Below are 13,993 nucleotides of genomic sequence, written 5' to 3' on the forward strand. Positions count from 1 at the left end.
CTGAAATCCAGAATACAGTGGGCTAAGGGGAAAAAGCAGCTGCTATTTCAGAAGGTAATACTTAGTTACATTAAGAAAACTAAGCCTGAAGATGACATTTTCACAGGTTTAGTGTGTGAATTCGAAAAAATTAAGCATATAATTCTGAGATGCCTGGCTTTTTATTTATATTATATTACCATTTTTAAAAATCAATTGTGTACATTTTAATTCTAATTTTTCCACACTTAAGAAATATGCATCAGTAATTGTTAGTATGTTAGTTCCATTAGCTACAGAAGAAATTCCAAAAGAATTGAATAATGCCATTTAGATGTTTCAAATAGAAAATTAAATTAAAAAACGGTTTGAATTTTTAATCAATCACTGCAAACAAGATAAAGCTGTTGAAATTCTATCGTGCCAGAAATAAAACATTGAAAAATGTGTGATAAATGATTTTTAATGTTCAGTGAAAAAGCTACATATTGGTGATAACTTTTATTGCTGACAAGAAGAAGCAACTTTGGAAAAACTTGCAAGTAGCTTTATTTAAAAATCAATATAAAATTAAAAGAAATGCGTTTTCCAGAAAAGAACTATGTATAATTATTGTTAAGAAACAGATTAATTCATATAAATATGTTCCAGAATCGTTATTCTGCCTACTATTTCTAATATTTAAATAATAAATTTAAAGAAGTTATTTTTCTCTTTTGCTTCAAGATATATAATTGTGGTTTTAAATTTTTGAAGGGATTTCATTTTCAAAAATAGTTGGAAGATAACTATTTTATAGATCCATCCATACAGTAAAAACAATTTGCCTATAAGGAAATAATATGTTAAATAATACATGATTTTGTATATGTTAGTACTCTTTTATCCTAAAAAAGTTTCCATTGGAACAATAAAGATTTTAGTCACCCTAATTTTACTAAATATCATTAGATAGTCCTGTGGATTGATGGGAAAAAACTATGATTCCTTACATTCTTGACTACACTCGGTACTTATTATTTTAATAGTTGACAAACTAATGAATGAAAGTGGGAACCTAATGTGGTTTTGATTTATATCCCTGGATTACTAATAAGCTCAAGCATCTAGCCATTATTCGTTGGTCATTTGACTTTCCTCTTTTCTAAAAAGGATCTAATTATTTACCTGTACTTCTTCTACTGGGCTAGATTGTGTGTATTTTTTCTTGTACATTTGTATGAGTTATTTTGATTATTTTGGATACTGGTGTTCTTATTTATATATGTTTTAGTGATGTTCTGGAGTTTTATAAACAACCAAGATAGTTTTTAGAATTTATCATCTGAAGACTTTCAAAAAGCTAACTCAGAAGTCATTTGAGGCTAAAATGCTAACTTCAAATGAAAAAATTATTTTGCCACTTTAGCAAAACATGTTTTAAAGATACTAATTAGAAAGCACTGAAGTGCTCACTTCTATCTTTTTAATAAAACTTGCATTTAAATAGTCATTTCAACAAAATCCTTTACCCTTACAGTAAGAACCAATTATTAAATGTTGATTACCTAGTTCCTGTATGGTTTTCTAAATATTTCACAATTGTCATTTTGGTAATAATCACTTAGCATACTCGTGAGAATTACTGGTTCTCCAGCTCTCATTCCAGGTGATTGAACCAGGATTTCGAAGGAAAATAGCTACAAATTTCTGGGTATATATTTTATGTATGACCCATGTAATTATTTGAGGATGTTTGTGAAACTCTGATCTGACACATAAGAGAAAGTAAAACAAGAACAACAAAAACCAAAAACAGAACAACAACAATAAAAAAAAAAAAACCCAAAAATAAGCCACACACAAAGAATATCGAGCCAGGTGTCAGGAATAAATATCTTATCTTTTCCTAACTGCAGCCTTCTCAATTCATATCACCCTATCTTCTTTTTCATTCTTGGTAAGTACTACAACTGTCTAGCACTTCATGGTAGTAATTAACCTGTTAGTTTGCAATTTAGCAAAATATGTGAAACCTATTTCTGAACATTTTCTTTAGGATCATTTTTCTAGCTATACAACATGGGTCAGTTAATGCTATGTATGGCTATAAAATAGCAGTATGTAACAAAATTATTTGACCACTGTGGGCAAATTATCTTCTGTAATGATCCACTGCTACTAAGATTACATTGACATTTTGGAGACTGTACTGACATTTTGAATATCATATACTCAAGGAAGATTGGAAAGTGTCTTCAGATGTCATTGTCTGTAATGATAAGAATTAATACTCATATTAACTTTCAAATTTTTGTATGTTAAAGCATGCGTGCAGGTATTGGATGAACAGGTAGGCCACTGAAGCATGGCTGTGGTTAAAGTTGTAAAAGTTTTGGCAAAATTGTGCATAGCAACATCTCCACAGAAAATTTAGATTTTGGCTCAGCTAGGAGATGTTGAAGAAAATTATATTTTTTATTCTTAATGATTCCCTGGCTGGTCCTTAAAGGGAGATAGCACAATATTGTGGAAAGAGGTAGTTTTGCAATCTGAAGTTAGACTGTAAGAGAAGTTAATGATTTTGAGAGCCAAATTTCAGATGTATGAAGTGGGGTCTAAAATATCTAGTACCTGTGTGTGTAGTTATAAAGATCATATAATAACAATTGATTCTATTTGCCTTGTACTTTTCTGTAAAACAAAGACATCATTTAATTGTGTTACTTAGTATAGATTTGTGTGGGCATTTTTAAGGATCATTTATCTCATCATAAATAAAATGGTAATACTGGCAGAGAATGGTACTTACTCCAACATTGACATTGCAGAGCTCCAGCTATTCTGTAGAGAAACTGGTGTGAATTGAAAAAAAAAACAAAACTGGATGATTGAAGGTTACTTAGTGGCCACTCTTTATTTACTAAGACTGTAATTCTCAGAGAGGACACACAACCTGTGAAGAGTTGGATGTAAATGATGAAGAGTCATTGAGAAAAGGCTGCCTCAAGGATCATCCTCTACATTCCTAGCTTGAAATACAGGGTATTTGGTGCTGCGAATTTCTGAAATAGTGGAATACTGTACGAGGAAACATGTTTTGGGCATGAAATGAAGGTCTGGTTTTGGTATGTGGAGATGTAAGGCATGCAGTTGGATATGCCAAGTCTGAAGGCAGAACAAAGATCTGGCCTGAAGTTGGGAATTTCTTAATGGTCAGCATAGAAAGGGTGTTTTAGCCTTGAGAAAACCCAAGAGGATCCATGACTGAAATCTGAACAACTTCAACACCTGTAGATTTAGTAAAGATGCCAACAAAATACACACCAAGTTCATATTAAAATTAATAGGAAAAGACAAACTACTTAGTGAGAGCTATTCAGGCAACTAGCACTAGGTAGCTATTAGGTAGCAAATTTGGGAAAAAATAAAATGTATAAAGAATCTTTGATCAGGTTTCCAAATATACAAAATAAAAACCACTTACATGTTAGAAGACAATATACAAAATGATATTATGTTAATGGTACTATTTAATGCTAATAGACAAAAATGAAAATTATTGTGAATTAAATCAACAGACAAGGTATTTTCTATCACTGTCTTTTCTTCTCAATTTGTGTGTTGTTTTAATTCACTAAGCAATGACTCCTCTTAATTCCACTACTTTTTATTTAACACTACATTTGTTTTTCATATGTGCAATATTACACTGTCCAATAGAGAGGAAATGCAGAATTTGGGCTATTATATCAGAAACACCTTAGCTTTTCAGCTTTGGGCTTCTGGAGTGTGGTTAATTTAAATATTCTCATCAGGCCTTGATTTGTCAGATTTCTGTAATCACTTCTCCAAAATAAACAATGTCTGAAACTGATGTCTACAATTAAATTAAAATTATGCTGGCTTTCAAGATAATTATGTTTATGTAAATTTGATGCTTTTTTGGGGGGGGCTGGGGTGGTGGAGACAAAGTTTTGTTCTTGTGACCCAGGCTATAGTGCAGTCGCGTGATCTTGGCTCACTGCAACCTCCACCTCTCGGGTTCAACAGATTCTCCTGCCTCAGCCTCCCAAATAGCTAGGATTACAGGAACCTGCCAACACACAGATAATTTTTGAATATTTAGTGGAGATGAGGTTTCACCATGTTGACCAGGCTGGATTTGAACTTCTGACATCTGGCAATCCAAGAGCCTTGGCCTCCCAAGGGGATTACAGGAGGGAACCACCCCGTGTGTGGTTAAAACATATACATAAACATATACATAAGAACTGTTTTCAAAAATTGCTGTGGCCTGCAGAAAAGATTACAGTGAAAAACGTTATTATGAAATTAATTAGGATAGTTAAGCATTTCTGAGAAATTACCTGAAGTACTACATTAAGATTCGTTTTTTAAGGGCACGTCTAAGGCAATATAAGAAATGAGTAAGGCAAGAAAACTTAATGAGATCAAACAAGGATCACATTTACAGAAACATTTTTAGAGTCAATATAGAATTGTAAATCATATGGGGACATTTTATGTAAGTGTTAGCAAATCCAACAAGAAACAACCCATAATGAGTAATGTGACTAATCTGTCTGAAAAAGTAAGCTCATTTTTTTTTAAATGACACAAGTTTTGTTGGGACACTGCAACTTTCAAATCAGTGATGTGAATACAAAGACGAAGTGGATTATATATTGTAAAAAACAGATGTGCCACATTCTTCCATAGAATGTGTGATGGGTCAATCTTTTTTCCTATGTTTGAGTTTTTTTTTAAATAATGGAGGAGTTTTCAAGGAATTTGAAAAATAGAATTTGTGTTTGATCCCTTAATGGAAGGCATGTGCTCAGTAACTATCTCAAATTTGGCATTGCAAAAGATGTGTTCATTTTAGGAGGAAAAAAATTTCCTTTTGAGAGAAAATACCTCGAATTGAACTACAGTTGATGTAAAAATGTTTGTAAAATGCGCTTATGTTAAATGTGCCAGTGTTATTGATAGTACCCTTAATACCTCTAGTCTTTGCATGGAAAAGCAATAAAAGTAGAACAAGCCAAGAAACCATCTTTTCAAAGTGGTGGTAGGCAGAGACCACCAGCTGCTTCGAGAAACAGAAGCCCTTGTTTAAGTTGTAAGTTAGTCATGTATTGGATACTAGAAGTTGAAAATTTAAAATTTGTTGCTTAAACTTATGCACACAGAAATCATCCAAGTTGCCAAGAAACGAGGGATTATGCTCCACCATCTAGAGGCTATGCATACCGTGATAATGGTCATTCTAATCGGGATGAACATTCCTCTAGAGGATATAGGTACTGTAACTTTTTCTGGATTTGTCAAATAGATTTCTTAAATTGTTCATTCCAACTAACGTTCTATCAGGGCTCCAATTTATCTACATCCTCTCAAACACTTGTTATTTCCTGCTTTTGAAAATTTATTGCCCTTCCAGTGTGTGTGTGTGAAATATGATATCCCATTCTGGATTTGAAATGCATTTTCTGCACCCATTAACTCATCATGCACATGTACCCTAGAACTTAAAGTATAATAAAAAAAAAAGAAATGCATTTTCTGAATCACTGAATATGTGTATCTGTCCCATGTGCATCTTGGGCATTTGCCCATTTTATTTGGAGAAATATCTGTTTAGATGTTTGGCCTTTTAATTTTGTTTAAGTTGTAAGTTAGTCATATATCGGATACTAGAAGTTGAAAATTTAAAATTTGTTGCTTAAACTTATGCATACTGAAATCATCGAAGTTCCCGAGAAACTAGGGATTATGCTCCACCATCTAGAGGCCATGCATACCGTGATTGTGGTCATTCTCGTCGGCATGAAACTTATTCCAGAGGATATAGGTACTGTACCTTTTTCTGGATTTGTCAAATAGATTTCTCAAATTGTTCGTTCCAACTAACATTGTATCAGGGCTCCAATTTACCGACATCCTCTCAAACACTTGTTATTTCCTGCTTTTGAAAATTTATTGCCATTCATCTGTGTGTGTGAAATATGATATCTCATTTTGGATTTGAAATGCATTTTCTGCACCCATTAACTCATCATGCACATGTACCCTAGAACTTAAAGTATAATAATAAAAAAAAAGAAATGCATTTTCTGAATCACTGAATATGAGTATCTGTCCCATGTGCTTTTTGGGCATTTGCCCATTTTATTTGGAGAAATATCTGTTTAGATGTTTGGCCTTTTAATTTTGTTTAAGTTGTAAGTTAGTCATATATCAGATACTAGAAGTAGAAAATTTAAAATTTGTTGCTTAAACTTACGCATACAGAAATCATCGAAGTTCCTGAGAAACTAGGGATTATCCTCCACCATCTAGAGGCCATGCTTACCATGATTATGGTCATTCTCGTCGGCATGAAAGTTATTCTAGAGGATATAGGTACTGTACCTTTTCTGGATTTGTCAAATAGATTTCTTAAATTGTTCATTCCAACTAACATTGTATCAGGGCTCCAATTTATCTACATCCTCTCAAACACTTGTTATTTCTTGCTTTTGAAAATTTATTGCCATTCATCGGTGTGTGTGAAATATGATATCTCATTTTGGATTTGTAATGCATTTTCTGCACCCATTAACTCATCATGCACATGTATCCTAGAACTTAAAGTATAATAAAACAAAAAGAAATGCATTTTCTGAATCACTGAATATAAGTATCTGTCTCTTGTGCTTTTTGGCCATTTGCCTATTTTATTTGGAGAAATATCTATTTAGATGTTTGGCCTTTTAATTTAAAGTTGTAAGTTAGTCATGTATTCGATACTAGAAGATGAAAAGTTAAAATTTGTTGCTTAAACTTATGCACAGATAAATCATCCAAGTTCCCGAGAAACTAGGGATTATGCTCCACCATCTAGAGGCTAGGCATACTGAGACTATGGTCATTCTAGGCAGGATGAACATTCCTCTAGAGGATATAGATACTGTAACTTTTTCTGGATTTATCAAATAGATTTCTTATATTGTTCATTCAAAATAACTTTGTGTCAGGACTCCAATTTATCTACATCCTCTCAAACACTTGTTATTTCCTGCTTTTGAAAATTTATTGCCCTTCCAGTGTGTGTGTGTGAAGTGTGGAAGCTCCTTTTTTATTTGAAATGCATTTCCTGCATCATTGATTATCAGTATCTGTTTCATGTGCTTTTTGGGCATTTGGGCATTTTGGGCATTTGGGATCTGTGGGTATTTTATTTAGATGGTTGGCAATTTAACTGTGTTTAAGTTGTAATGTAGTTCTATTTTGGATACTGCAAGTTGACAATTTAACATTCCTTGCTTAAACTTGTGCACGCAGAAATAGTCCAAGTTCCCGAGAAACCAGGGATTATACTCCACCACCTAGAGACTATGCATACTGTGATTATGGTCATTCTAGTTGGGATGAACATTCCTCTAGAGGATATAGGTACTGTCATGTTATCTGGATTTATCAAATGGATTTCTTAAATTGTTCATTCGGAAATTGAAAAGACTTTTTTTTTTTTCAATTTAGTTATCACGATGGCTACGGTGAGGCCCTTGGTAGAGATCATTCTGAACATCTAAGTGGAAGTTCTTATAGAGATGCATTTCAGGGATACGGGAAGGGTCCAGGATGGATTTGTAAATTACAGAATTTTATTTAATAGACCGGATTGTTATTTTAATGAAATTCTAAGGAAAATTGTAAAGGACATATGCAACATGTTTAAATATTGAGTATTCTTTTCTTTGATCATCCCAGAAACATATTTATTCATTTTCATCATTGTGCACAAATAATAAAATAAACAGTGCTTATCTGGTACTCATTATCAGTATAAAGCCTAGGGAATGATATGAAGGTGAGAACTTCAGTTAACGTTAAGAAAATGTGACTGAGCATTTACTTTAGAATTAAGTTGGTTAAGCTGCAAAATACTACTCTTACACTTCTCTTAAATAAGACCTTCTGACTATTGAAGACTTGATTAGTATCCTGTCAACAAAGGCGGAGGAAAGCAGATATTTCCAAATAGTACTTTAACTAATTCATGCTTTAATGATAGCAGTACAAATGTTTAAATGTAGTCCCACATATTATTTTATCAACCCTGCAGGGACCTCTCATGATGCACCACCTGAACGAGGGCCTCGGATGTCTTATGGTGGAAGCACCTGCCATGCATATAGTAATACACGAGATAGATATGGCAGAAGTTGGGAGAGTTACTCAAGGAGCTGTGGTGATTTTCATTATTGTGATCGTGAGCATGTTTGCAGAAAAGACCAAAGGAATCTGCCTTCTCTGGGTAGGGTGCTCCCTGATCCTCATGAAGCATATGGTAGCTCAAGTTATGTGGCATCTATAGTAGATGGTGGGGAGAGTCGATCTGAAAAAGGAGACTCGAGCAGATATTAAAGCAAGCATTCAAAATAATAGTTATTGCATACCAAACCTTGTTTGCAAATCAAAAATTGAAATGTTATTTCTGCATCGTTACCTGCATATTACTGACAGAAACATGTTGGTTTTGTGGAGAGAGGTAGACACTGACTTCCTCCATGAATTTTTTGAGGTATTCAAAGGAAAAGGAATTGTTTTCAATGTAATTTCATACTTGTTGATGCTATTTGAAAAGTGTTTAGATGTAATACCTACCTTAAAATTTTCACAATAAAATTTTACATGTACTGCAAGATGCCTGGTGTTATTGGTTAGCCGCACATGCTTAAAGCAAATTCAATAGGAGAGTAAATTGTGTAGTTTGTTGTACGTTTTCCTTTGTTTCTTTGAACACAGATGCAAAATTAGGGATGTGTTATGTCACCCTTGCAAGCTGCTCAAGTTTTCTAATTAGGCTGTTTCTCTTTAAAAACTAACAAGGTTAAAATGTTGGAGAAGTCTTCAGAAAGACTACAAAACTGTCTGCCTCACCATAAAATGTTTATTTTTTAGAGGAATAGTACAGGTCAAAGGAAATAATTAGATGTATTGATACTAAAGTTTAAGACATCCAGAACATTCTGTGTGAAGCATTCTGTGACTGAAGAGGATAACGGTAATGAAAACTTTTTTTTTCACCTAAATCAGAAGTGAACCAGCTAAGTTTCTCAGGTGCATACCATAATGAATTTAAATGTTTGTAGTTTAAATAGTGGAAAGTAAGTGTTTTGTCTTGTGAGGTACCCACGTTAATTTTTTCTTGAATATTTTGCCAATGGATGTTGTAAATAATGGTGTAGTCATATGTTCTTACAGATAGGAATAATCTAGAGTGGTTGGGATAGTATCATATTTTTTTGAGATGAAGTGTAGCTTTGTCGCCGAAGCTGGGGTGCAGTGGCTCTGTCTTGGCTTATGGCAACCGCTGCCTTCTGGGTCCAAGCTATTCTCCTGCCTCAGCATCCTGAGTAACTGGTATTAGATATGTGTGCAGCACAGCTGGGCCAATTTTTGTATTTTTAGTGCAGACAGCGTTTCACCTTGTTTGCCAGGCTGTTCTTAAAATCCTGATCCACCCTCCTCAGACTCCCGAAGTGCTAAGATCATAGGCATGTGCCTCCACTGTCAGCCTATCGTATTTAATTGATAATACGAATGGAAACACTTTAAACCTCATACTTAGAGGAAAGTGAAGTGTATAAAACATAAACAACAGCATAAAGTTTCCGACGGGATTGCTTAAAGTTTTAAGACATCATTGAATGATAAAAATATTTAGACCGAAATAACTAAATGAATTAATTTTCCTGATTATACAAACTAAAGAAATGAAATACATCAAGTTCCAGAAGTTTTGCAGTCCATAATTCTTACAATTGACAGACTAATCTGCAAGGAGGAAGTATGTTCTTGAAAAATTTTGACACAATCATCAATTTTTATAGGGTAAGTTTACAAATAATTTTAAAGGGAGAAGTTACCAACTTTGATTTTCAAGTGAGTTATTCGTGTTATGAAGTGTTTTCATTCACCTGTAGCATTGTGAGGATGAAGTGAAAGATAAATCCCCCGAGTCTTGTGTATCTTACTGTCCATGTGTGATGGCTCAGGTCTCTAATTCTAACACTTGGGGAGGCCGAGGCTTGCAGAGCACTTTAGGACAGGAGTTGAAGACCAGGCTGGCCAACACCATGAAACCCCATCTCTACCAAAAATACAAAAATTAGCCGGGCATGGTGGTGCCTGCCTGTAGTACGTTGCAGTTAATTGGGAGGCTCAGGCAGGACAATGGTTTGAACTTGGGAGCCTGATGCTGCGGTGAGCCGATATTGCACCATGCACTCTAGCCTGGGTGACAGAGTGCGACTCCAACACAAAAATACTTATATCAATCAACAAACATATCAATAATAAATAGGGTATCCTTCAGTTCAAGCAGTTATCGATTCTTTTTTCTTTTTTAGAGACAAGGTCTCACACTGTTGTCCAGCCTAGACTGCAGTGGCACCATCATAGCTCACTGCAGCCTTGAACACGGGGTTCAAATGTGCAAGCCTTCCATTTCAGCCTCCCAAGTAGCTGGAATTACAGACACACACCAACCACCATGCCCAGCTTTTGTGTTTGTGTGTGTGTGGTAGGGACAATGCTTTGGATATGTTGTTCAGGCTGGTCTCAAATTCCCAGACCGAAATGATCCTCCTTCCCTGGCTTCCCAAAGTGTTGTAATTATAGCAGTGAGCCGCTGAGTCTGGCATATCTTTTCTTATTATGAGCGACATTCCACCTCACTGAGTCTGGCGTATCTTTTCTTGGTATCAGCGACATTTCACCTTTGCTCTTTTAATTATTTTGAGATGTACAATAAATCATTATTAAGTGTAGTCATCCTGTGCCACTGAACACTAGATATGATTCCTTCTAAGCAAGTATAATTTAATCCACCCCCATCCCCTCTTTGATCCCTCCCTTACCAGTTCACATTACTTGTATCAAAATATCACATGTATGCCAAAAGTATTTACAACTGTTAGGTACAAATTTTCATTCCCTTCCTCCTTCCCTCCCTTCCTTTCTTCCTTCCTGTCTTTCTTTCTTTTTGTCTCTGTATCTTTCTCTCTCACTGATTTATTTTTTTTTTCAGACAGAATCCTGCCCTGTCACCTAGGCTGGAGTGCATTGGCGTGATCTCAGCTCACTGCTCCCTCCTTATCACGGGTTCAAGCAATTGTCCAGTCACACCTTCCTAAGCAGCTGCGACTGCAATCATATGACACCAATCCTGGCAAATTCTTTGTATTTTCAGTAGAGACCAGGTTTCACAATATTTGCTCAGGCTGGTCTTGAATTCCTTTCCTTTAGTGATCCACCCACATCAGCCTCTCAAAATGCTGGGATCCAGGCATGAGCCACAGTGCCCACCCAGCTGTATGCATTTCTCTCGCCCGTGATCTCTCCTATTTTATTATTTTATTCTCTTTTTATTTCTGAGACAGCGTCTCGCTCTGCTGCCCAGGCTGGAGCACAGTGGTGTGATCTCACTTTACTGCAAACTCCATCACCAGGGTTCAATGGATTCTCCTGCATCAGCCTTCCAAGTAGCTGGGATAACATCCATGGGCCACCAAGCTTGGCTAGCTTTGGTATGATACTAGACGTGGCATCTTGTCATGTCTAATTGCGTATCTGTTTTAAAGCTGGATTGATCAGCAATATTGACTTCCTGGAATGTTTTATCTTCACAAAACAATTATAGTACTACTATTTAGCCTCCTCAGATAAAATATGGTAACACACAAAACATACACACACAGACAAAGACACAGTCAGTGATCAAAAAAATCAGGGTAGGCCACGACCTAAATGAAAGGTGAGCTGCTGCAGTTGCCTAGAATTAAACCAGACCAGAGTTGACCCATACCAGTCTGAGAGATGTGAACAGAGGCTTTCAAACAACTCTATCAGATACATGTTAGATTATTCTCCAGCCATAGCGAAGGGACATTAAAGATCTGTTGTGCTTAGAAGAGTCTGGATGATTTGACTTTTCCAGGGTATTAGCATTCATGATGTTGGCCTTTACAGCTCTCTGCAATGAAGTCAGTAGACAACTCAGTTTTTCTAGGAGTCTGAAGTGCTTTTCAGAATTATCTAAAACTTAGTGGCTTAAAACCATAATTATAATTTCCTAACGGTCAGTCTCTGCAATCGCCCTCAGTCTCTCAGCCAAATGAATGTGGTTCAGGGGCACTCAGGAGGATGCAATCTAGTGATGGCCAAAGATGGGGACATTGGCGGGTGTCTTCTCATCTCCCTGGTGCCATGGCTAGCGTGACTCAAATAGCAGGGGCTGGACTGCTGAGATGCTCAGACACCTTGTTCTGTTTCTTTGAGTCTCTCCATTGGATGTCCCTTCTGCATAGTGTTATCAGGGTGTTAGACTGCGTGATGTACTGGTCGGGGGCTCCTAAGGGGTTTGTCCCCATGAGAGCAGGAGACTTAGGCAGAGCCGTGTCACTGTCTCTAAACTAGGCCAGAGGTGGTCCAGTATCCAGAAACTGCTTGCAGTGTTTTCTATACATTAGAAGCAAGTACTGTGTTCAGCTCCATCAGGAATATTTTCAAATGGGTTTGAGAAGAATTTCAAAGTGTGTTTTAGACCACTACAGTGGCCATGCCTAATAATTCCTTATTTTTACAAGTGCTGGATGGGTTTTTCCCAAAATAATGCTTTTTTGGGGGGTGTGGGGTGGTGGAGACAAAGCTTTGGTCTCGTGACCCAGGCCGTAGTGCAGTGGCGTGATCTTGGCTCACTGCAACCACCGCCTCTTGGGTTCAACCGATTCTCCTGCCTCAGGCTCCCAAATAGCTAGGATTACAGGAACCTGCCACCATGCCCAGCTAATTTTCGAATATTTAGTAGAGATGGGGTTTCACCTTGTTGACCAGGCTGGTCTTGAACTTCTGACGTCTGGTAATCCACCAGCCTTGGCCTCCCAAAGTGTGGGGATTACAGGCGTGAACCACCCCGTCCAGCCTTCAAATTATATTTTCCTACCCACTCACTTCCACAATTTTTTGGACCTATCTGCATGTTCTCCTCGGAGGCGGGGGGACGGAAACAGTATCAGAGTTCTTGAAAAATTTATGAAAGAGAGAATGACAATACTATACAAGGCTTAACCTATTCACAATACTGTATTTACTGAATAAAAAGATTACTTTTAAAATTGTACTATTGACTAAATAAATAAAATACATTCTTTCAATCACTCTAAAATATGTGTACATGAAGAGAGTAGAAGAAGGGTTCTAATACATAAACAAATAAATGAGGCTGGGCATGGTGGCTCACGCTGTAAGCCTAGCAGTTTGGCAGGCAAAAGTGGGTGGATCACTTGAGGTGAGGAGTGGGAGACCAGCCTGGCAAATATGGTGAAACCCAGTCTTGACTAAAAATACAAAAATTAGCTGCACATGGTGGCATGCACCAGTAATCCCAACTCCTCAGAAGGCCGAGGCAGGGGAATTGCTTGAAGCTGGGAGGCGGAGGTTGAGGTTGAGCCAAGATCCTGCCACTTCACTCCAGCCTGGGTGACAGAGCAATACTCCTCAAAACACACACAGACACCCCAAAACAACTAAATAATGCAAATAAAAATTTTGTACTCACAGTTCAACTCGCATATCTAACAGAAAACAGAAAGTACATTAAAACAAAGTTTCCACAAAAGGCAAATAAAACAAATGAATCACCTTGCATATAAAATTATAATAAACTGAAGAGAACTATACGGAAAAAAATTCAAAATTTACAAGTAAGTGCTCTAAAAGAAGCTGAAAGTCACTCAAAACTTTTCTGGATTCCATGTCTCTGCAGTGCAAACATGATCATAAAATTTGCTGTGGGCAGAACCATCAAAATGTATCTTACAACTCAATAAACACTTCAAGTCTCACATGAGAATTGTAATGGAAAAGGGACGCGTCTGCTGTATTTCTACACAAATCTGAACAAACACTATTTCTTTGTGCACATTGTTTCACTATTGCAAGAAAATAACTTCCATATTAATATGAGGGGATGTGACAAAGC

General features: G+C 36.4%; 1 pseudogene; it reads left to right on the plus strand.

The window, feature by feature from the left end:
- LOC112208094 (RNA-binding motif protein, Y chromosome, family 1 member F/J-like) overlaps window positions 1-11,575 on the plus strand; it is a 371,477-nt pseudogene extending 359,902 nt beyond the window's left edge.
- The last annotated feature ends 2,418 nt before the right edge of the window (window positions 11,576-13,993 follow it).

Source organism: Pan troglodytes, chromosome Y, assembly GCF_028858775.2.
Source record: "Pan troglodytes isolate AG18354 chromosome Y, NHGRI_mPanTro3-v2.0_pri, whole genome shotgun sequence".
In the NCBI taxonomy this organism is placed as follows: Eukaryota; Metazoa; Chordata; class Mammalia; order Primates; family Hominidae; genus Pan; species Pan troglodytes.